Raw genomic sequence first — 25,056 nt, forward strand, 5'->3', positions numbered from 1 at the left:
CCTGGACACCTTCCTGCTTCTTTCCAGTCCCACAGCTCACCTGATCAACACTGACTCTTCTCTCCTCGTCTGTACTTGGGTTGACAGCATAAAGGACAATACACAGGAATACACAATAACAACTCTGTGCTGTTATTGCATTTAGAGAAGTACACTGCATCTCCAAAACACTTCACATAAACGGTTTCATATTTGATAGGTTTCCTTTTTTTGAAATGGAACCCTTCAAATGTCAATGACAGAGCCAGGGGCTGACTAGTGGCATAGAGAAGTTGCCAACTTCACACCATTCCCTGCCATCATTGAGTTTACACATCAAGACATACTGCTTTGCTTTCTATTAATGTATACTTGTAAATTTTCCTTTGAGTCTGGGAGCAGGAAGAGAGTGAGAGTTCAGTTCTGCTTCTCTTTCGTAGCGGTGGTGGTTTAGTCACGAAGTTGTTTCCGACTCTTTGCGACCCTGTGGACTGTAGCCCACCAGGCTCCTCTGTCCCTAGGATTTCCCAGGCAAGAATACTGGAGTGGGTTGCCATTTCCTTCTCCAGGGGATCTTCCCGACCAAGGGATTGAACCCAGGTCTCCTGCATTGCAGGCAAATTCATTACCAACTGAGCCACTAAGGAAGCTCTAGCCATATTCTAATCAGCTATTAAAACTGAGGGAAGCTGGGTCTTTATGGAAAAAGAAACGTTTTATCTTTGATCTATTCTTGTTCCAGAATGTTCTGGATTTATCCCAACAACAGCTGCAAAGATGTTTGTCAAAATTTTGCATTCCCAAAGGCCTGAATACCTGAGACAAAGAGAAAATACAGTCAAAAAATAAATAAAAATAAAATATGTAAACTGCTTTAATAAATAGAAAATAGTCTTATGCTTATAAGACAGACCTTCTAAGTAAAATCATTTTGCCCCTGTAACCAGTAGATCTTGCCATCTTAAGGGCATATTATGTCTCTTTGTGCCAAAAATCACAAGACCTTTCGTTCTTGTCCTTATGATCCTCTGCAGTGCTCTATTCAGAGTAATGGGATGGAGCCTTTTTTTTGCTACTCGTTTGAAGTTCCTCAAATGGAGACACTTTCGGTTGCAGGTTTGGAGTATGTTTTCAAACCAGTGTAGAGCCAGGATCTAGGAGAACTTTTCATGTGACTTGCGATGTTTTGGATAGACTCCTTTGACAAATCCTGTTTGCATTACAAAAATTATGGAAGGAGTATAGACCCTTTCTAAAATTCATCCAGGAAGTAACCACCCCTGTAGAGAAAGTTTTATGCATAAATATGTGTATCACCACAGCTTTTATAATAGTGGAAAACAGGAAACAACTGAAATTTACACTAATAAGAAAATGTTACACTACACTGTGGTTTGTTCTTGGGAAGAATCGTACAATGAAAGTGATGTCTTTTAGTGTTACAGAGAGCAGTTTGATTGTTATGTAGAAAAAGAAGAAAAATAAATTGTATTTAATACAGTCACAATTAGGTAAAAATATATAGTGATGTGGTATCACGTGTAATCTTTTACTTTATTCAAATTTTTCTATATTCAGCATGAATTTTTATAATTGGGGGGAAGTTTTTAAAACTGAAAACAGAAGCATTATCCTTCTTTATTGGTAATCTTGTGTTTGTAGTGCTGCGAAGGCATCTTTGATTTTTCTAGACCAGTATTTCTTAACTTCAGCCAGTTTGGAGTTGGATAATTCTTTGTGGAAGGAGCTGCCCTGTGCCTCCCATGTAGCAACATCAGTGGCCTCTACCCATTAGATGCCAATAGCATGCCTCAGTTGTGACAACCAAAAAATGTCTCCACATTTTCCCGAATGTCCCCTAGGGGCAAAATAACTGAGAACTGCTATTCTATAACTGTCTACTGATACTCCCCAAATTCCCACCTTCTATGCAGGAAAAGAGAGACCAGAGGGAAGAAGGGCAGGAAAGAGAATGTCTGGAGATTGATCTGGAGGGTTTTGGTAAGAGAGTTATGCCAGAAACTTGTAAAGCATCAGGTCAGTGTGGTCAGGAAGAAGGGGCAGAGAGAGAAGGGGCTCCTGGAGACCCTTGGAAAGGGAGGCAGCTGCTGGGCAAAGCCACACAGGCTGAGCTGGCCTCCACAGCACACAGTTTTCAACAAGGAGGACGTAGTGTCTGGCAGTCCAAGGGCCACCTACATCAGGGAGACCTACCGAGATATAGCAGTGTCCATTCAGTTGTGCACAATGATGGAGAAGTCTAGGGATTCATTCATTCATGAAACACTCCTTTGTGGCAATAAGTAGCAAGATTTCTTCCAGTTACAGGGTAGGATTCTAGGAGAAGACCTCAGCCCCTTGCAAGAAGAAATGGAATGAGGATAGAGTCTGAGCAGACTTGGAAGGACTAAGATTCCTGCAGTTCTGATTACAGGAAGGAGGTAGAAGACTGACTTCCCAGCTAGAAGTGAAAACAGATGCACTGGACTAGAGACTGTGGAGGCTGCAGCAAAGAGCTAAAGCTCCTTAAATTTCCCTTGACTTGGAGCAGGATTGTTCTTATAACTAGGGCAGCACAGTGCTCTCAAGTACATTAGAAGGAGCACAGCCTCAGATAAGGAGGAGGACTAGGTGAGAACACTGAGGGCAGTGGTGAGTCAGAAATGAGATTGTGCAGGGTTGGTTCTAGACTGAGAGCCTTTTTTTTCCCCTTTCTTTTCATATTAAAAAAATTATTTTATATTAGAGCGTAGTTAATTAACAATGTTGTATTACAGACATAAAGAACAGACTTTTGGACTTAGTGGGAGGAGAGAGTGGGATGATTTGGAAGAATAGCATGAAAATGCATACATTACCATGTGTAAAATAGATGTCCAGTGTGAGTTTGATGTATGAAGCAGGGCATTCAAAGCCAGTGCTCTGTGACAGCTTGGAGGGATGGGGTAGGGAGGGAGGTGGGAGGGGGATTCAAGATGGGGAGGGGGGACACAGGTATACCTGTGGCCAATTCATGTTGATGTATGGCAGAAACCATCCCAGTATTATAAAGTAATTATCCTCTGATTAAAATAAATAAACTTTTTTAAAAACTCTAGAAAAACCCCCAAAACAAAAACAAAACAGTGTTGTATTAGTTTTAGGTGTATAGCAGAGTGATTCAGTTATACATATACATGTATCTATTCTTTTTCAAATTCTTTCTTCGTTTAGTTTGTTACAGAATGTTGAGCAGAGTTCCCTGTGTTGTACAGTAGGTCCTTGTTGGTTACCTATTGTAAACATCCTAGCGTGTACATGACACTCCTAAACTCCTGATCTCTCCATCCCACGTCTTCCCCCTGGTAACCATAAGTTCCTTCTCTAAGTCTGTGGGGCTGTTTTTGTTTTGTAAATAAGTTCATTTGTATCCTTTTTTTGCTGCTGCTAAGTCCTTTCAGTCATGTCCCACTCTGTGCGACCCCATAGACGGCAGCCCACCAGGCTCCCCTGTCCCTGGGATTCTCCAGGCAAGAACACTGGAGTGGGTTGCCATTTCCTTCTCCAATGCATGCAAGTGAAAAGTGAAAGTGAAGTCACTCAGTCATGTCTGACTCTTCGAGACCCCATGGACTGCAGCCTACCAGGCTCCTCTGTCCATGAGATTTTCCAGACAAGAGTACTGAAGTGGGGTGCCATTGCCTTCTCCCATCTTTTTTTAGATTCCACATATAAGTGATACCATGTGATACTTGTCTTTCTTTGTCTGATTTACTTCACTTAGTATAATAATCACTAGATCCATCCATGTTGCTGCTGCTGCTGCTGCTAAGTCGCTTCAGTCATGTCCGACTCTGTGCAACCCCATAGACGGCAGCCCATCAGTCTCCCCCGTCCCTGGGATTCTCCAGGCAAGAATACTGGAGTGGGTTGCCGTTTCCTTCTCCAATGCAGGAAAGTGAAAAGTGAAAGTGAAGTCACTCAGTCATGTCCGACTGCAGATGGTATTGTTTCATTCTTTTTGATGGCTGAGTAATATTCCATTGTATATATGTACCACATCTTCTTTATCCATTCATCTGTTAATGGAAATTGAGGTTGCTTGCATGTCTTGGCTATTGTAACTATTGCTGCAATGAACACTGGAGTGCATGTATCCTTTTGAACCATGTTTTTCTCCAGATTTATACCCAGGAGTGGAATTGCTAGATAATGTAGTAGCTCTATTTTTAGTTTTTTAAGGAGCCTCCATACTATTCTCCACAGTGGCTGTACCAGTTTACATTCCCACAAGCAGTATAGGAGGATTTCCTTTTCTCCATACTCTCTCCAGCATTTATTGTTTGTAAATTTTTCGATGGTGGCCTTTCAGACTGGTGTGAGGTGATATCTCACTGTAGTTTTGATTTGCATTTCTCTAATAATTAGTGATATTGAACATCTTCTCATGTGCCTTTTGGCCATCTGTGTTAAACTGGGACCTTTTTACTTGGTGCTGTAAGTGGAGAAAAGAGACGGCCAGGTTTTCTATAGGAAGGATCACTAGAAGCAGATCAAAGACTATGCACTTTTTGTATTTTGATGGGTAGTGCTAACTTACCTTTAGCAAACAGTATAATAATGAATGGGCGAAATACTATTGTGGTATTTTTTGGTGCTTAAGTAAAAGATTTATTATTTTAGAAGTTTATAAAGATTTATAGTTGTTGCAACTTTGTTTTTGTGGCTTGTTGTGGATCATATCTCTGATTTATATGATGTCCTGCCTGGCACACAATCCCTAACCATAAGATATTTCCTATGGGAAAATAACTTGCTTTATGACAATCTGCTTTATGACATGCTTTCCAGAAATAATGCATGACAAAAAGTGAAGGTTGTGTATAAGGTAGGCATTTATTTTATCTGTTTGTGAGTTGTTGTGCTTTTGTTTTCTGTAAAACAAAAGGCTGATTTATTTTCCACCCTCTATTACTAGAAATATATATTTAATAAAGCTTGAAATGCTCTTTTTTAAAAGTTTATGAAGCACAGGGAAGATGCAAAGATGGATTTGTAAGTCGATGGTTCAGATTGAGTACTGTATATATCTTCTATGTTATGAAATAAATGCATTCAATTAGTTTGAATAGTATGAAATTTCCATTTTGTAGCTCAGAACAATCAAGAATCATCAATTTCATATAGTTCAGTCTAATAGTAATGTTGGCTATAAAGAAAATTTTAGTGAAATGAATATTCTGGTTTTTACTGCTGTCTTTAAAATTTAGATTTATTTCCCTGAAGGCAGGGTTGAAAACTTGGATTGTGTATCATTCTGGGCATGGCTGGAATTCAACCAATTATTCTTGCTTAGAGTGATTGTTTCCATTGGAATGAGCGTTCTCAACCGTAGCTGTTCATAGAATCATATTTAAAATTGGGGACCATTTAAAAGATACTGACGTGCCCCACAGTAGCCTGATAAATGAGAACCTTGTGGGGTGGGGTGGAGATGGCAGGGCTCATGCCTTCTTGTTTCTCAGGTGACACTAAGCTACAGCCAGGTTTGAGAACCACTGCACTAGAATTTCACTTTAAGGAGACTCAGCAAAGCTTTTCTATGCCTTAGAAAAACAAAAACACAACACCACTGCTCCTGATTTATTTCCCCAGCTTGCTTTGGACCAGCAAGGTCCAAAAAGAAACTGTGGGGAAAAAAATAAGTTTACATCAAACCTGTTTTGATTTTCATTCAGCTTTTGGTTTTCATTCAACGGAACATTTATTGGATGCCTAGCATGGGCCTGGTCTTATGGCTGGGTATTTTGAGGAAATAGATTAATGATGAGTGAAAGAAGAGTTTGGGCCCTTTAAAAAGCAGGAAGGGGACTTTCCTGGCAGTCCAGTGGTTAAAACTCTGCACTTCCACTGCAGGGGCATGGGTTCGATCACTGGTCCAGGGAGCTAAGATCCCACATGCCACATGGGCAAAAAAAATCAATAAACAAAGAGTGAAAGTTAAAAACAAAAACCAAGTGATGATATAAAATGTCCAGAATAGGCAAATCTATAGAGATAGAAGGTATGTTAGTGGTTACCTAGGCGTGGAGAGGTTAGAGAAGAAACGAGGAGTGACTGCTTATGGGAGTGGGGTTTCTCTTTGCAGTAATGAAAACGTTCTAAAATTAGAAAGTAGTATTGAGCTTCCCAGATGGCACTAATGGTAAAGAACCCGCCTGCCAATGCAGGAAACAAAAGAAACCAGGGTTTGATCCCAGAGTCAGGAAGATCCCCTGGAGAAGGAAATGGCAACCCACTCCAGTATTCTTGCCTGGAGAATCCCATGGATGGTGGAGCCTGGTGGGCTACAGTCCAAAGGGTCACAAAGACTCAGACATGACTGAAGCAACTTAGCATGATGTTTGCACAGCTCTGTGACTATACCAAAATTCATTGGTGGTACACTTCAAATGGGTGAATCTCAATAAAGCTGCTGTTGAACAAATTAAAAAGCCACAACTATGCGCCACTAAGAAGGCTTCACTCTAAGTGAATTAGGAACAGCAGAGAAGAACCTTTGCTGTCCACCCATTCCTTTCATATTTGACAGAGCTTAAAATGGGGACAATAAGAGAGCAAAATGATGCAGAGCCTGCTTGGAGGCATTTAGTTCTCACCTATATTCCAGGTAGCATCTGAGTGTACAGGGGAAGATGGGCCAGAAGCCGTGCAGATGTCCTGGGACATCCAGTGAAAAAAGACCAGAACTCACTGAGTCCCAGGCAGTGTTCTTTGTGTTTTACATATATGATTAATCACCACCCAATATCCCCATTTTACTTCAGTAAAACTGGGTGTAGAGAAGGTAACTGTCCCAAGGTCACACAATTATTTCTGAGAAGCATCCTTAAGGAATGGGTGGGTTTTGGATAGGAATGTGAAGCTGGAGGTGTCGAGTGACAGTAGGGTCGAAGTGTGCTAAGGGGGATGGAGGATAAGCAGCTCGTTTTGGAGGAGCAGTGGGTTCGGATAGGGTGATGATGGAAAATGATGCTGGGAGGATGGACGGAGAGAGGTTATTGCGGAGCTCTCGTGACCATGCTAAGGCATCACCATGGAAGATCATCAAATCAAAGCAAGGCCATGTGGAGTCTTCTTGGTGTGTGTGTATCTGAATGGGTGTTTCTCTGCATCTACTTACAAGCAGCTATGAGCGTATTGTCTGGCACACCACCTTGTTCCTTGCATGACTCCAGGTGTGTGATGGGCACACCACAGGATCCAGCAGCCCACCTTGCCCCCTGATGGCCACTGGGGAGCAGCCACCAAAATAGAAGCCATAGTGATCTGGGGGAACTGAAAGCTTCCATAGGACCTGCCTTTAGAGCATAGGTTCTTTGCTGTGATAGCAAAGTCTCAGCCCAGGGGAACTCCTCAAGCCCAGAATGTTCAGGATGTTTAGCATCAAGTCTTCTGGACTAAGAGGCAAACTCTCCAAAGGGAAAGAAGAGTCTGTTTTCAAATGACCCCCTCACTCTCCACAAAATGGTATCAAGTTGGGTTTCCCAGCCTTTGTCTCCCTTCCCTCTGGGATGCACGGGGACCAGCAGTGACGTGGCCCACAGTAGCAGAGGACAGATGGACATTCAGCCTCTGAGGCTGACAGTCTGTTCCTCAACCCAGATCCACGCTTCAGAGCCAGAAGCTTTTTGTGCCCAAGAACACATTCCTTTCTGCCGTCCTAGCTCAGCTCTGTCCATCTTGGGACATATGAAAAGATAAGTCCCAAGATCTCTCCCTGGTCTGACTTCAGTCATGCTTGGGTTTTTATACCAAGCCTTGTAACACCTCACTCGCAGGTATCTTTACTAGTATGGTCATCTCCACATCACCTCAGATAACCAAGGTGATCGCAGTGCAGCTCTTTCCTTATTTCTTCATCCTCAGACCTCACAGTAGGTTGATTCTGGTGTGCTCTAATTTTTTGCCCTCACATGATTCCATGTGGTGGCCACCCACATCCCAGTGAAATCAGCCTGTTCCCAAGTTCTTGAGCCTCTCTCTTCTCACTTATTATCTCCTGTCTCATCCTATTAATTAACTTTCTCTATTACCTGCCCTGCTTTCGCGGTTATCCCTGATCATGTAAGAGACACTCGATGAAGCGAAGGTGAGTCATTGATTAATCAGTAAGCACTTCACAGAGGAGTGACAAAGAGCGATAATTGTTCTGATATCCAAACCCAGGGCTCGTCTCAGACACACCATCCTTGCTTCTTTTCTTCCTGCCCCTGCCTTCCTCTCTGCATCTCCAGCTTCAACATTTTCTTCATGATTCTCTCCTTACCCAGTTCCTACCCTACCTACAGACACCCGAATTTGTTTTTAAATGTTTCTTGGAGTATAGTTGCTTTACAATATTATGCTAGTTTCTGCTGTATAGTAGAGTGAATCGGCCATAGGTATGCACATATCCCCCTCCTTTTTGGATTTCCTAACTGTTCACTGTGTGGATCATTTGCTATCTATGTTCTACATACCACTCTTGACTTTTCTTATTTCTCTGTCTTGTGTCTGAAAATACTATGATTTCTTTTTGACTTGCCCTTTGATTTAACTTGGTCTCTGATTGATTTTGGATGTGGGGAAAGGATCCATGGCTTTGGTAGGAAAAGGTTGCCAAGTCTTCCTTAAGAATTCTTAGGAACATGTGCAGGGCAAAATGTGAAAGAGCAGATGACAGAACCTGCTGGAGGGGATGAAAGGAAACCAGAGTTAACCTGGCCAGGGGCAGCCATACTGAATAGACTCCACCTCGTAAAAGAGATCGCCCTAGTTTCCCATGGCTGCAAGGGGAAGAGCTGACAGGAAAAGGAATGATTTGGAGGGAGGGCATTGAAAGAAAAGAAAGAGTTTCTGATATCATCACCATACCCTGACTCTCTAGAGCCTGTTCCCTCTTTGTCCCCAGTGCCTAGCACATCCTGGTCACTACAACCTACACAAGTAGGTGTTGAGAGGATCCTCTGTGGTCTGCTCCTCACTGTGGCCTGGTGCCCGGTCCCCATATGTGGTCCTTCTCCTCCCATCATGAGCACAACAAATGGAACTCCCTCTCTCTTTCACACACATAAGGTGGATGGCTGAACGTGGTTGGGCTTCTTGTAGTGAGGGCACAAGATTTTGAGAGAGGAACACAGGGAATGAGCCTCTTAAGGAACAAAAGGTGGCCATGGATCATAGAACCCTCCAGTTGAAGCCTCATTTGCTTCTGAAAATCACCCACCCACTGATAATCTGAAGAAGCTGCAGAAATGTCTAGGATTTACATGGAGTGCGATCCCACAAAGGCGCCTTCCTCCACTCAGCACTACATTAACATTTTTCAATTCACATTCCATCAGCTCCTACCTGCTCTCCTGGAAGTAAGCCTCAGTGTCCTCACCCTCCTCCAGCGTACCTGGCCATGGACTCATGCTAACGCTGGCCACATCATCCCTATTTGCCCCTGCCTTGACATACTGGTAATGTCCAGTAAATACAAGAGCCGGTTTCAGCCAAGAGCCAGTTGAAATCAACTCAAGGAATAGTTCATGAATTTCAACTGTATGCAATACAACATACCCTAAATCATGGAAGGTACAAAGGAGAGAGACTCTTGGGACACCCCACAGTTGATCCCAGGGGTGTTGGTTACAGCTATGCTAGTATCCTGAAAGATGATGCTGTGAAAGTGCTGCACTCAATATGCCAGCAAATTTGGAAAACTCAGCAGTGGCCACAGAACTGGAAAAGGTCAGTTTTCATTCCAATCCCAAAGAAAGGCAATGCCAAAGAATGCTCAAACTACTGCACAATTGCACTCATCTCACACGCTAGTAAAGTAATGCTCAAAATTCTCCAAGCCAGGCTTCAGCAATACGTGAACCGTGAACTTCCTGATGTGCAAGCTGGTTTTAGAAAAGGCAGAGGAACCAGAGATCAAATTTCCAACATCCGCTGGATCATGGAAAAAGCAAGAGAGTTCCAGAAAAACATCTATTTCTGCTTTATTGACTATGCCAAAGCCTTTGACTGTGTGGATCACAATCAACTGTGGAAAATTCTGAAAGAGATGGGAATACCAGACCACCTGATCTGCCTCTTGAGAAATCTGTATGCAGGTCAGGAAGCAACAGTTAGAACTGGACATGGAACAACAGACTGGTTCCAAATAGGAAAAGGAGTTCGTCAAGGCTGTATATTGTCACCCTGTTTATTTAACTTCTATGCAGAGTACATCATGAGAAACGCTGGACTGGAAGAAACACAAGCTGGAATCAAGATTGCCAGGAGAAATATCAATAACCTCAGATATGCAGATGACACCACCCTTATGGCAGAAAGTGAAGAGGAACTACAAAGCCTCTTGATGAAAGTGAAAGTGGAGAGTGAAAAAGTTGGCTTAAAGCGCAACATTCAGAAAACGAAGATCATGGCATCCGGCCCCACCACTTCATGGGAAATAGATGGGGAAACAGTGGAAACAGTGTCAGACTTTATTTTTCTGGGCTCCAAAATCACTGCAGATGGTGACTGCAGCCATAAAATTAAAAGATGCTTACTCCTTGGAAGGAAAGTTATGACCAACCTAGATAGCATATTCAAAAGCAGAGACATTACTTTGCCAACAAATGTTCGTCTAGTCAAGGCTATGGTTTTTCCTGTGGTCAGGTATGGATGTGAGAGTTGGACTGTGAAGAAAGCTGAGCGCCGAAGAATTGATGCTTTTGAACTGTGGTGTTGGAGAAGACTCTTGAGAGTCCCTTGGACTGCAAGCAGATCCAACCAGTCCATTGTGAAGGAGATCAGCCCTGGGATTTCTTTGGAAGGAATGATGCTAAAGCTGAAACTCCAGCACTTTGGCCACTTCATGCAAAGAGTTGACTCACTGGAAAAGACTCTGATGCTGGGAGGGATTGGGGGCAGGAGGAGAAGGGGACGACAGAGGATGAGATGGCTGGATGGCATCACTGACTCGATGGATGTGAGTCTGAGTGAACTCCGGGAGTTGGTGATGGACAGGGAGGCCTGGCGTGCTGCGATTCACGGGGTCGCAAAGAGTCGGACACGACTGAGCAACTGATCTGATGGCTAGTATTTACACTGTTGTTGACATTGTCTTTGGTTAGGTATAGTCACATCTGCATGGTGTCCTTTACAAAGTCTTAGAGAATCACACTGCATCCAACTGTTCAGGGCTCTCTCATAGTGAAGGACAATAGTATTTTAGATTGTTGCAAGAAGCTCAGAGACTCTGGAGACAGAGAAAGCCCTTAAGTCTACTTTTTGCACAATAGAGCTTCATAACATTATTCTGTATATCATCTTTTTACCAAAACACTGTCACCTGTTTCTGTCAACAAAAGAACTCTTTGTTTTGATAGCCAAGGAAAACCTTAAGCTCAGCAGAGACAACAGAACAGTCTTTTTAAATGACAAAATGTAAGGGCTAAAATGCCTTATTTTTGGAATGTAAATTAGAAACTTTTTTTCTTTAATATGACTGTCACCCTTGGTTTTGGTCAACTTTAGGTTTGTTTTGTTTTGTTTTTAATGATATCCATGGAGCTCTTTGGAATGCCGCTCAGGATAACCACAGCTTTTCAATCTGACTACAGGGTAGTCATAAGGGAGGTGGGAGATGATGATTTTCCCACACCTTTGAGCCCTCTGAAATGTCTTAGAGCTTCAGTTTCTCTGTGCAGTCCTATCTCTGAACATATGTGCTCCGACACACATGTAGCTGACAGCCTCAGTAATGGGGCAGAAATTCTCTATCTGGGGATGAGACAGAGTATCCTTACTCTTCTCCATGAACTGGAGTACAATTCTAATACATTCACCTGTTTATTTTTCTGTAGTTCTTAATATTTTGGAAGCTTCTCGGAGGCTTTTCTTTCCTCTGCAGAGAGGAAGGTCACGTTTCCTTCAGAGCCTTCCCATTTCTATCTGGCTCCACACCTCCTACTAGACAGGAAAAGTCTTAACCTGCAGCCCGTCCTGTGGGGTGCCTCTGTCAGTGGTACACTGTGGGGATGAATGAAGCCCATGGTCTCTCTTAGTCCAGGTTAGCAGGTATCTTGGGCACTTCTTTGGTTTTTGTGAATAACAAGGAAACTAGCACATTTAAGAAATCTTAGAAGCGATCGTCTCTATCCCCTTGGTGAGTTAAGATGAGATTGGGTCTTGTTTGATGTTGCATCCTTAGTGTTTAGCATGACACCCTGAAGAGGTGATAGGTGTCCTCAGGCATAGGAGGTATAACCCTCTAGCTGTAAACCATTTTTTTTTTTTTTCTATTGAAGACAATTCCATGGTAGTTAGCTTGGAAAATATTTGTGAGAGGAAACAGTTCTGGGCTCAAATGGCATCCACTTGTAAAGACTCAGAAGGACCCTGCTTATCTCCCCAGATTCGTTGCCCATTCTCTTAGCTTCAATAGGGAGCCACTTTGCACATGGCACTCCTTCTGTCTAAAACATTTTCGTCCCTCTTCTTTGCCTCCTCTCTGCCCGGCTAGCTCTCTGTCTTTAGGTTATGTGTAGATGTCACTTTCTAGGAGAAGCCTTCCGTGGTCTTCTAAGACCTTCCTCTGTTTACCTGAAGCACCTTGTACTCACACTACTGCAGAATTGCCTGCCATCAGAGAATTGCCTACATTCTGGCCTACTTCCCCTGATGCTTGGAAACTTTTCTTGAGAATAAAAACAGTTTTATTCATCATTTTGTCTCTAGTTTCTGGAATGCTATTTGGCACAAAGTAGGCAGCCAGTAAATATTTGTTGAGCAAATGAATGATTGGTGTCCAAATAAGGAAGTTATTCATAGGCATAAATACCTTTTCCTTCAGAAATTTAAGTGCAGCCAGAGACTTTGTGTCTGCCCTGGCTGCCAGTCCAAGCTTCTCAGAGGATTGCCCTGGGTGAGTGCCCCTGCCTGAGGCCTGATTGTTGCAGAGACCCTCCCCCGGCTGCCTTCTGACCTGACTGGGCTCTTGGTGGCTCCAGGTCCTAGAGACTCGGTGGTCTCTATCCACCCACTTGCTCTACCTGAAGTATGCTCCCTAACTGGCTGTTAAGCCTGATTCTACCCTCAGATGAAACCTGAGAGTCTACACGGCTTGTTATAAACAGCTCTCAAGTCTACTTGGTAGCATGAGGCTCTGAAGTCAGTGTCATCGTGCCTGCAACCAGCTCAGCTGGTCAAGGCCAGCTTACATTAGGTCCTGTTGCTGAGGGTGGGTCCAGTGTTGGCTCAGTCACTGAGTTCTATTCCTTGGCAATGCGGGGGAGGAATGTCCCTAGCTTCTCTCTACTGACCATTCACTTGGCTCCCATCACAGGAGAGACTTTCAGGAATTAAAGCACTGCAGTTTTCTGGTAGTAGAAACACATGGATTCAATAATGACAAACGGCCGCTCACAACTAGAGGAGGGTCTCGGTTTGCAGATCATACAAGTCAGTACTGCTCCTTATTCCCACCTTCTTCCTTTGCCCATGGAATTGAAGCTCAAAGGATCCAGATCAAAACAGAGTGAAAAGAAATGAGAGTGAAGGAGAGAGATGAGAAAAGGAGAGCAAGTGAGGAGGATGGGAGGACAGAGCAAGGAAAAATGGGACACGAGTTAATAGGAATAACAATAAGAAATAAAGCATAAAAAAGCAAAACAGGGGACATGAACTTGGGGAGGAATAAAAAACTGTGGAGTGAAGAAACTGTGGGGACCCAGAGGAAGCTGGAGAAGACACTTCCAAGAAAAACCTAGAGAGAAAGAAGAGAGCAGAGGAGTGAGAGGAAGGAAGGAACCTGGGGGGAGAGAGGACTCATGCTGTAACTCCCATGTTACCCAAGAGGATTATTAAGAAGTTCCTACTTATTGAATGCCACCTATGTAACCAGGCACTGTAATAAGACTTTGCATTTATAGCGTTGCAGGTGCACTTGCCCATAACTGAGCTCAGAGTCTGATTGTTCATGGAGCTGTGGATCAGAAAACACTCAGACATCTCCACATGAGTTCACATTGAGGAGGCTGGGCAAACTTACTCCTGAGCATAGAAAAGGTTCCACTGCCTCTGGGAGCACCAGAATAACTAGGAGGGGGAGGGGGAGGGGTGATAGGTGTGCAGGGTGGAAGTTGTTTCTGGTCTTGCAGGCAAGCAGTCATGGCCTTAGAGCTCTAGAGATTCAGGCATGGATGCTATAGTGAACACTAGGATCCTCCAGGGCTATGTAGTTGGAGAACCCATAGCTGTCTTATCTCATTTAATCCTGGTTTATAACAACCCTGTGATAACCTCCATTAAAGAAACACAAGTTACTTTCCCACTGCTTGTAGGTGGTAGCACTAGAAGTCCAACAGGATCACAGGATGCAAAGACCAGGCTCTTTCTCTCCACCCTAAGGCATCTGCTCTCGTTCCCACCCTTGGTGGTCAGAGCAGTGTGTTCCAGGAGGTCAGCCTCGGGCAGTCTTCAGGCAAAGAGTAGAAAGAGGAAAGGTAGTGTTGGTTGGTCCACAAACAATGACCCAGGCAGAAAGGGGCCTCTTGGAGCCATCAGGATAGATGGTGCCACTGATCCTTTTAATCACAACAAACTGTGGACAATTTTTAAAGAGATGGGAATACCGGACCACCTTAACTGCCTCCTGAGAAATCTGTATGTGGGTCAAGAGGCAACAGTTAGAACTGGACATGGAACAACAGACTGGTTCCAAATTGGGAAAGGAGTATGTCAAGGCTGCTTATTTAACTTATATGCAGAGTACATCATGAGAAATGCTGTACTGGATGAAGCACACACTGGAATCAAGATTGCTGGGAGAAATATCAATAACCTCAGATATGCAGATGACACTACCCTTATGGCAGAAAGTGAAGAAGAACTGAAGAGTCTCTTGATGAAAGGGAAAGAGGAGAGTGAAAAAGTTGGCTTAAAACTCAACATTCAGAACTAAGATCATGGCATCTGGTCCCATCACTTCATGGCAAATAGATGGGGAAACAGTGGCTGACTTTATTTGGGGGGGGGGGGTTCCAAAATCACTGCCGATGATGACTGAAGCCATGAAATTAAAAGACACTTGGTCTTGGAAGAAAAATTATGACCAACCTAGACAGCATATTAAAAAGCAGAGACCTCACTTTGCCAACAAAGGTCTGTCTAGTCAAAGCTATGGTTTTTTCAGTAGTCATGTATGGATGTAAGAGTTGGACTATAAAGAAAGCTGAGCACTGAAGAATTGATGCTTTTGAACTGTGGTGTTGCAAAAGACCCTTGAGAGTCCCTTGGACTGCAAGGAGATCCAACCAGTCCATCCTAAAGGAAATCAGTCCTGAATATTCATCGTAAGGACTGATGCTGAAACTCCAATACTTTGGCCACCTGATGTGAAGAACCAACTCATTGGAAAAGGCCATGATGCTGGGAAAGATTGAAAGCAGGAGGAGAAGGGGACGACAGAGGATGAGATGGTTAGATGGCATCACTGAGTCAATGGACATGAGTTTGATGTTGGGATTTGGTGATGGACAGGGAGGCCTGGCGTGCTGCAGTCCATGAGGTCAAAAAGAGTCAGACACGACTGAGAGACTGAACTGAACTGAACCGAACTGATCCTTTTGAGTTGGGCAGAGGAAGGGAAGTTAGAAGTTTGGTGAGTAGGGATCCAGCTGGGGCTCAGGAAGCAAACAACCTAGCCCTACAGATTGATCTTGGTGTCATCTACCCGTTGTGGACACAGCAGCCTGGAGCCATAGGACTTCAGGAACTTTCTTTCCCTCATAGCTTCTCATGTGCATATCTGAGCAAGAATGCTGCCCCAAGCCTCTGAGCCAGGGCAACACAATCTAGAGGATTTGTGAAAGTTTGTTTTTGTCTTGCAGGGGCTTTGTCCCCATGTGATTCATTAACTGACCCGCTGCTCCTTAGAGCTGCAGGGAGCCTGGTAGTTCAGGCCTTTAAATCCCTTCTGTCGACCTAATTCAAAGCCTGACATCACAAGCCTCCCAACATAATCCATTTGTACTGATTCGATTTTTTTTTCAAGAGGCTTCCTTGGCAGCCAGGTTTTCTCATTATGAATATGATTCATCTGTATGGTAATTCCCAGTAGAATTAGTATCTCAGACATGATTCATCTTGGGAAATATTAGGCCAGAAGCATCGTTTCAGAAAGGCCTGGTACATGCATAGCTGCAGGGAATTTCTGCAAGAGATGCTTCTTCATGAAAATAGCATTTGTTGAGTTGGCCCTGCGCTGGACTCTGAGGTAGGGGCTTCGGGGAAATAGAGAGACATGAGCACCTCACCTCTGCCCTCAGGAGCTCCCATTCTAGAAGGCAGATGGCATGGATGAGCATGTTTATGGGATGGATAACATGAGAAGTGCAGTCAGAAATGAAAGGTAATGTGATCTCATAAAATATCAGGTTCTCAAACTTTAGCAGGAATCAAGATCACCCAGAAGGCTTGTTACAATGCAGATTTCTGGGCCCCAACCCCAGAGTTTTGGGTTTAGTAGGTCTGAGGTGGGGCCCAAGAATACATATTTCTAACAAGTTCCCATGTGATGCTGCTGTTGTTCTGGGCACCACACTTTGAGCACCTGCTCTAAAGATTTCAGTGCTTTCACCCCTATCCCCTCTCTTCACTGCCTGAAAGGTGCTAGGCAGTGTGCTTCCTGCTGGGGACAACATGTGGAACAAAACTTGACTGCCGTCCCCACCTGGGGAACTCAGAGCCTGGAAGGGGAGTAAACAGCGACTTCCCCAGTCTACAGAAAGTAGAGTTTTGTATGGGGGCAGCTAGAACTCAAAAAGATGATGCTTGGTTCTTGCTTAAGCTGGGGGAAGGCCGCATGGAGGAGGCAAAATCTGAACATAAGTGTAAAATGTGAATTGGAGGAAGATATGTGGAAGGGCATTCATTCACAGCCTTTACCTTCCAAGATTATCAAGTGTCCTGGGGACATCCCCTTACACTCCTTCTTAGACATTTCCTGCAGTCATAAAGTTTTGACTTCCTACAGAAGTGGGTGGCATAGCTCTGGTTAATTGGCCTGGCCTTAGCAAAGTCTTTTATTTTTGGCTCTGTGGAGCTCTGTTTGGTCAGTGTCTCGTGCATGGTCTGAATATTCTCAGTAGAATGGAATTCTCTGCACAGGCACTTGAATGGAATGTAGAATGAAGAGCAAAGGAAGCAACGGGCTTGCTACCAAATTCCTTCTCCCCATCCCTACCACTCCGGCCTCCACACTGCCTCAGCTACCACCCTCCAGCCCATAACAGCCTCACTGTTTTTGTTGACTCTTCAGGAAACTTGGCAGTTTTTATGTCATTGCATTTTGTGTAGACACACACATCAATCAGAAATCAAGCTTCCAGCATCTCAGCCTTCTAGAACACTGCTTCTGGATTCCAGAATTTAGGAAAGGGGCCCATGAGACCAGTAAAAGGGCTTTCCAAACCACAACTCTCACACTTGATTCCTTGAGGAAGGCTCCTGTATTGTTCTCCAGCCTGTTAACTCTCAGTTTACTCAGTTCAGACAACCATGGTTATTTGTTTTTCCAGCTCAGGCTACTTTAAGAATCACATTATGGGGAGTTTAAGGGTGGTGTTAGAAGTGGATATGTAGTCACTAGGGAGAAATGACAGATGATATTGAAGGAGAACACTGATAAGTGAGATACTGACTGTATGCTGTATTCAAGAATGATGATGGTCTAAAAGAGAATGAAATGATGCCATCTGCAGTGACATGGATGAACCTAGAGATTGTCATACTGAGTGAAGAAAGTCAGAGAGAGACCAATATCATATGATATCACTTGTATGTGGAATCTAGGAAAAATGGTGCAAATAAACCTATTTCCAAAACAGAGTCACAGATGCAGAAAACAAACAGGGTTACCAAGGAGGAAGGTGGGGAGAGATCAACTGGAGATCGGGACTGATATACACATACTACTATATATAAAACAGATAACTCATAAGAACCTACTGTATAGCACAGGCAACTCTACTCAATACTTCATAATGACCTATGTGGGAATGCTGCTACTGCTGCTAAGTCGCTTCAGTCGTGTCCGACTCTGCGAGACCCCATAGACGGCAGCCCACCAGGCTCCCCTGTCCCTGGGATTCTCCAGGCAAGAACACTGGAGTGGGTTGCCATTTCCTTATCCAATGGATGAAAGTGAAAAGTGAAAGTGAAGTCACTCAGTCGTGTCCAACTCTTAGCGACCCCATGGACTGCAGCCCACCAGGCTCCTCCGTCCATGGGATTTTCCAGGCAAGAGTACTGGAGTGGGGTGCCATTGCCTTCTCCTATGTGGGAATAGAATCTACAAAAAGTGTGTGTGTGTATATGTATATATGATTCAGTTTGCTGTACAGCAGAAACTAAGGTAACATTGTAAATCAATTATACTCAAAAAAATTTAAAAGTATCATGATCAAAATTATCATTAAAATTAAGGTTAATTAATATCCTCTGTCCTCCATTTAAGAAAGCTGAGGTGTATTGGTCATCAAACAGTAACACTAAGACAGATGTAGGGACAATGTTAGTTGACCCCTTCATGTTAGATATAGAAAACTGTGGCAGGGGGTGGGTTTTGACCACATGACAGAGTTTGTCTTTTTTTTTTTTTAGTCATTGTCCTCATGCATCTACCATAGTCTCTGTAACTGCAACTCAGCATTTGCTGAATCCAGAAAGTCCATATTGAATCCGTATCTGTTTTCTCTAAGCCCCATGATTCTTTTAAATCATCATTTTCATGAAAACTCAGGATGGAGACTAGATCTGATTAAGCATTCTCAACTCTTAGGAAAATCAGCAAATGATAATGGGATAATGTTAAACTATTGGTGAATTTCTCAGAACAGATCACATTTGTGTGTGTGCTCATGCATGCTCCGTCACACAGTTGTGTCCAACTCTTTGTAACTCCATGGACTGTAGCCCACCTGGAATTTAACCCATGGAATTCCATCTAATCCATGGAATTTTCCAGGCAAGAACACTGGAGTGAGTTGCCATTTCCTCCTCCAAAGGACCTTCCCAACCCAGGGACTGAACCCATGTCTTCTGTGTCTCCTTCATTGGCAGGCAGATTCTTTACCACTGAGCCACCTGGGGAGCCCCTCAGATCACAATTAGAGCCTCATCTGGTTGCAGCTTTTCTGAATGCTTTGTAAAGACTTGGTGCTATTTCATGTGACTTCTGTATCTGATGTTCAGCACATACAGGTGACAATACAATGTCACCTGTGGTTTAGATGAATCCAGTAAGGTCATGACCAAAAAACTATCATGACCAAAAAACTAAAGGATTCTAGCCAATTTCTTGGTGAAGATATAAAAGACCCTCATTAATTCAATCAAGAGCTATTTATTGAGAAGCTGTAATGCCAAAACTTCCAGACCCTGGCGATAGAGCAGTGAAAATGGAAATAAAATCCTCTTGAAGTTGCATTCTAGAGGGAGGAAACAGACCGTAAAGAGAGGTGGCAGGATCACTACTGCAATACCCATAGTAATCTGGGTTCTCTTTTCAGATTTTGAAAGTATGATTCCAGTCTAATGGTCAATACCATTGTTGTTGCGAATTCAGCTGTTGGTAAATTTATCATTACTTTGCATCTACTCTACCTTTCTTTCTAGCTTTTTTTTTTTAATTGGAGTATAATTACTTTACCATTTGTGTTAGTTTCTGCTGTACAACAACATGAATTAGCTATATGTATACATATATGCCCTCTGTCTTGAGTCTCCCTCCCACCCACCCCATCCCACCCCTCTAGGCCATCACAGAGCACCAAGCTGAGGTCCCTGTGCCATACAGGAGCTTCCCACAAGCTATCTACCCCTCTCTAAAAAAAAGGTTTCTTTGACAACTGCAGTATAGGATTCTCTAATTTGGTTTGGTGGCTAGCAGTACTGGCTTAGAGATGCAGGGTCCTGATGCTGAGTCAGGTGTATGCGCATTAGTGCTTTATTTTTATGTGATGGTAGTAGTAGGGCCTCTTTCTAGAGCTGTTCTGGAGTTTCGAGGAAATCGTGTCTCAGTGCTCAGTGCCTACTTCATTTTAAACATTCGTTAGATGTTGCGGTGATTACAAGCATTACTGTGTGTGTGTGCACTCATCACTTAGTCGTGTCCACCTCTTGAGATCCATGGACTGTAGCCTGCCAGGCTCCTCTGTCCATGGGATTTCCAGTGTAAGAATACTGCAGTGGGTAATCATTCCCTTCTCCAGGGGATCTTCCTGACCCAGGTACTGAACCCAGGTCTCCTGCATTGGCAGGCGGATTCTTTACTGTCTGAACCAACAGGGAAGCCCCCATGTATTACTGTTAAGGGTCAATGGACACCTAAGTAACAAGCCTCCTTCTTGCTGAAAACTTTCAGGAGATATGCTATCAGACCTTACAACATTGTGATTTTCCAGAGCTCTGACCCTAGAAAGAAAGCTTTTGGAACAGAGCAAGTACAAAATTGACTCCCCTTGTCAAGCACTCTCTTTGACCCAAGTAGAAGTCAAGATAAGACAAGGCCCTTTCTGGCTGTACAGAAGAAGGAGCTTTCCTCCTGGGTGAGTGCTGTGGACCTGATGTGCCTGGCTGCTTTCTGTCTTTCAGTGCTCTTAAGTCTTTGATTTCATCTCTCTCTGAATTACCCAGCCTTGGATGTTTGTTTTATTTGGGTTTGGATCTGAACTCCATGTCCCAGTGTTGGTTTCTTGAGTCACAAGGAACTTCAGATGTTTCCTTAAGTATTGTCTAAGGACTGCTTGCTTTTATGCAAGTAACTTCATAATGTTGAGGTCATGCTTCTCAAACACAGCACCTGCCATGGTGGAAGTAGTGTAATTCCATGGAGAGGACCCACTCACGGTTCACAGTGCTGGGTAAACATATGTGCTATGAAGGGCACTTTTGGCAACATTGATCTATAGTTCTTTAGATAAATCTTTTTTATTGAAGTATAGTCGATTTACAATATTTATATTAATTTATATTTATGTTATGCAAATGGACATATAAAGACAAATGCTTTATATTTATCTCAAAGACAAATATGTTATCATTTCTATGTGGAATCTAAAAAATATATATAGATCTTAAAAGTTCTAAGAACTCCACAATGGCCAACTATAAAAATTTTGACTCCTTTCCTTCCTTCATTCCCAGTGACTTTAGCAAGTCCTGTAGAGTCCATATCTGAAATGTATCTTGACGATTTATTGTTGTTGCTAAGTTGCTAAGTCACTTCAGTCGTGTCCAACTCTGTGTGACCCCATAGACGGCAGCCCACCAGGTTCCCCCATCCCTGGGATTCTCTAGGCAAGAACACTGGAGTAGGCTGCCATTGACTATTTATAATACCCTGCAATTTTTAGCTAACTTATTTGATTTACTTGTTTATTGTCTGCCTTCCTCCAGTAAAATAAAAAAGTTCTTTTTGCTTTCTGCTGGATCCCCAAAGCCCCTGGGCTTGGCGCAGTGTGGTTTTCAATAAATAAAAATCAATCGTTGGATGAATGGATGGACACATATCTTTTTACTGAGATTGGATGCCCTGTTGTAAGGTGTTGATTTTATATCAAAAAAGATATTGACCCATATAGGGCATTAGTCTGTCCAATTTTCAGCACCTTCTATTACCACATTAATCAAGTGAGATAAAGTTTATATATTTTTTCACCTTGTAATTTAAACTATAAATGTCCATAAAAAGGAAACATATTTGCTCATTCATTAGTCATAACTTGACTGTTTTCCAAAGTACTTTAGGGTGACCATGAAAGGAATTATCATGAATAAAAACTATAACAACTGCAATGTTAACATCACTTAACACTCTTGCCAAATAACAACGTTTTCTTGAATCCCGTTGTTTGGGTTTTGGGTGTGACCATGTTTAGTGCAATGGATAAAGTGGAACCACAGAGCTGGACAAACCCAATTTCAGTCTTGGCTCAGTCTCTTACTAGTTGTGTAAAGTTAACTGTCTCACTCTGTCTCTCTAGGCTCACTGTCCCCATCTGCAAAATGAATCAACCTCGTAGGGCTAGTGTGTGGATTCAGATATGCAAGGAAATACTTATCATTGCACCTACCACATCATCATTGTGTAAGTTGACTTTTGCCATGTGCCAAGGCATTCCCAATGCTTCATGGTTTATACAGCAGTCACTTATATAGCTCATGTTCCTGTGAATTGTCTGGACGGTGCTCCTAGTTTGGATGAGCTGATCTTTGCTGGGCTCTCTCATATGTCTGTGATGGCAGGTGGAGGAGCCATTGGATGATCTAGGAGGGATTCACTATGTGCGTGCCTGGTGGCAAAGTGAAAGAAAGTGAAGTTTCTCGGTCATGTCTGACACTTTGTGACATCATGGACTGTAGCCTGCCAGGCTCCTCCATCCATGGGATTTTCCAGGCACAAATACTGGAGTGGGTTGCCATTTCCTTCTCCAGGGGATCTTCCCGACCCAGGGATCGAACCCAGGTCTCCCACATTGCAGGCAGACTCTTTACCCTCTGAGCAACCAGGGAATCTGCCTATTGGCAGGCTACTGGCAAAGGTGACAGGAGTGACTCAGCCGTGGTCCGTCATCCTCCAGCAAGCTAGTTCTGGCTCCTTCACTTGGTAGTTGTTTCAGAATTCCCGAAAGTGGCAAGGAGAGCAAGCTCCAACACTGAAGACTTCACTGGCAATACATTTACTGAATTCCCATTAATTAAGCAAATCAAAAGCCTGGCCTGGAATCTGTGAAGGAATAATGTATGGTCATTTTTGTAGTCTATTGCAATCATCCTTGTTACCATCATCATAAAAACTGGTATTTGTTGAATGTTTATTAAGCAGCTGTTCGAGTCCTATTACTGTGTTTATCATAGTTTGTAATTCTTACTACAACTTTATGGGACAGATAATATGTATTATATCCCTGTATTGGAGAAAAAGAGACTGAGACATAGAATGGCAAAGCAGCTTAGACAAAGTCACATGGCTGGGAAGCAGAGAAGCTCAGACTCAAACCAACACTTCAGAGCAACACTCATAATTACTGTTTTATAGTGCCTCCTCCTCCCATTCTATATACATAAAATTTTCAATAGTTGCTTTTTTTTTTAAATGGATGATCTAGTAAGGGGTTATTGCCTATATTTTAACATGTACCCTAAGCACTTCCATATCTTTGAATTCAGCTTACCAAGTATTGGTATGAATGACATGTGTTAGTGCAGATCATGGTAGGACCTGTAGATATCTTTCTGATTCTTTGTGGATGGGGCGTTAGCAGTAGTGACAGCAGCTCAGGGATGTATTCTTAGAACTCTTCATTTCTCCTTTCTTCAGAAAAGTTGGAGGGCTTGGGAACAGCTGGTAGCAAGGCTAATAATTACTTAATATATCCAAGTGTGTGCGTGCATCCTCAGTCATGTCCAGCTCTTTGCGACCCCAGGGACTGTAGCCTGCCAGGCTCCTCCGTCCATGGGATGTCCCTGACAAGAATCCTGGAGTGGGTGCCATGCTCTCCTCCAGGGGATCTTCTCAACCCAGGGATTGAACCTGCATCTGCACTGCAGGCAGGCTCTTTACCACTGAGCCACTGGGCCTTTTTAGCAGCATTCCTCTGCTGAAAACAAACAGACCAAAAAAAGTGAAGGGCTACCCATCTCTGATAGATTAAACCTCTTTTCTTGACTTTCAGGGCTCTCCTTTGTCAGGCCAACTGACCTTTTCAATTCCCCAGTGATTTCCCTACACGCTGTGCTCTTAATTCCTGCTCTCCTCCCTGTCCCCAGGACACACTGTTTTCCAGCCTCTTCACCCTTACTTGCCATGTGACTCTCTCAGCTGCCCCAGTTAGAGCCATGCTTCTTTCTTTATCTTTACCTATCAAATCTCACAGTGGGTTCTCTTCTCTGAACATCCAGAGTGTTTACTTCTGAAGGACTCTTTTAGACAGTGTGTTGGAGATTGCCTGTATGATTTGGAGCTGGGAGAAGAAAAGCATGTCCTGAGCTCTGCAACTCTCTACCCTCATTTGTCCTCACAATACACCCAAATAAGGTTAGGATGACATTATCTAGCACGTAAGAGCAAGGGTATAACTCCATCACAGTGAATTTCATAGACTGCTCTGTGCTCTGTTGTTAATACAATCACCTGATGATTGTTTAGAGCAGGGTCCATTCTCTTCCTGCTCAGTGCTAATGGGCACCGTTTGTAGACACCAGACTGAGCACTTTGTATGTATTGTCAGGGGGAATCCCAGAACATCTCTAAGAATGGGCATTAGTATCCTCTCTGGCTGGTCAAGGCAGAGCTGGTTGTGCAACCCCACAAACCTGACCCCAAAGCCTGGGCTCCTTCTGTCCCAGCACACCATCTCTGTGGCCACCAGAAATTTAATGACAGAATTAAAGTTAAAGATTCCACACTCTGTCTTCAAATGGAAAGTATATACCAGAAAGCAGAGGAAGACAGAGTAGAAATCTAGTCAGGATGTCACCACAGACTAGCTCATTGGGGTCCTTTTGAGTACCCCGGCGTGCTAGTTAAGGTGAGGTTTGGAGTGTGCAGCATCACAAGGGTGTGTGCAGAGTCTGAAGGGCGTGCAAGGTTCTTCCCTTCCCTCTCCACTCATCGCTGTCAGCGGAGGAGATGACCTCCACTGTCACCCTACCCTGAACTTTTTATCTGTTCACCCTCCTTATTAGACTGTGAACTCTTGGAGAGGAGAAGCTGTTGTATTTACCAAGGCCTAACACATAACTGGTATATAAACACAGAAGAACAATTTTTTGATTTAATGCATCAATTGTCAACCAAGGCATGGTGCTCAAGGTAGCATGATGGAGACAACACAACATAGTAAACCTTTATTCCACCATCAGAAAGCTAGGTTAATTCACCCCGTGTTCACTTTCTTCTCTGGCATTTATACACTGCCAAGAAGGCTCTGGCTTCCCAGAGACCTCGACAAGACCCCATACCTCCCAGATATAATGCCAAACTTTATAACTTTCAGGTCTCATTTTCTAAAT

The 25,056-nt window shown here is 43.3% G+C and overlaps 1 protein-coding gene across 2 annotated transcripts in view; it reads left to right on the forward strand.

Moving 5' to 3' along the window:
* The window catches only part of PLCE1 (phospholipase C epsilon 1), a 369,385-nt gene that overhangs the window by 151,172 nt on the left and 193,157 nt on the right, over nucleotides 1-25,056 (forward strand). The window lies entirely within an intron of this gene.

The sequence above is a fragment of the Bubalus kerabau genome, chromosome 22, assembly GCF_029407905.1.
Source record: "Bubalus kerabau isolate K-KA32 ecotype Philippines breed swamp buffalo chromosome 22, PCC_UOA_SB_1v2, whole genome shotgun sequence".
Lineage (NCBI taxonomy): Eukaryota > Metazoa > Chordata > Mammalia > Artiodactyla > Bovidae > Bubalus > Bubalus kerabau.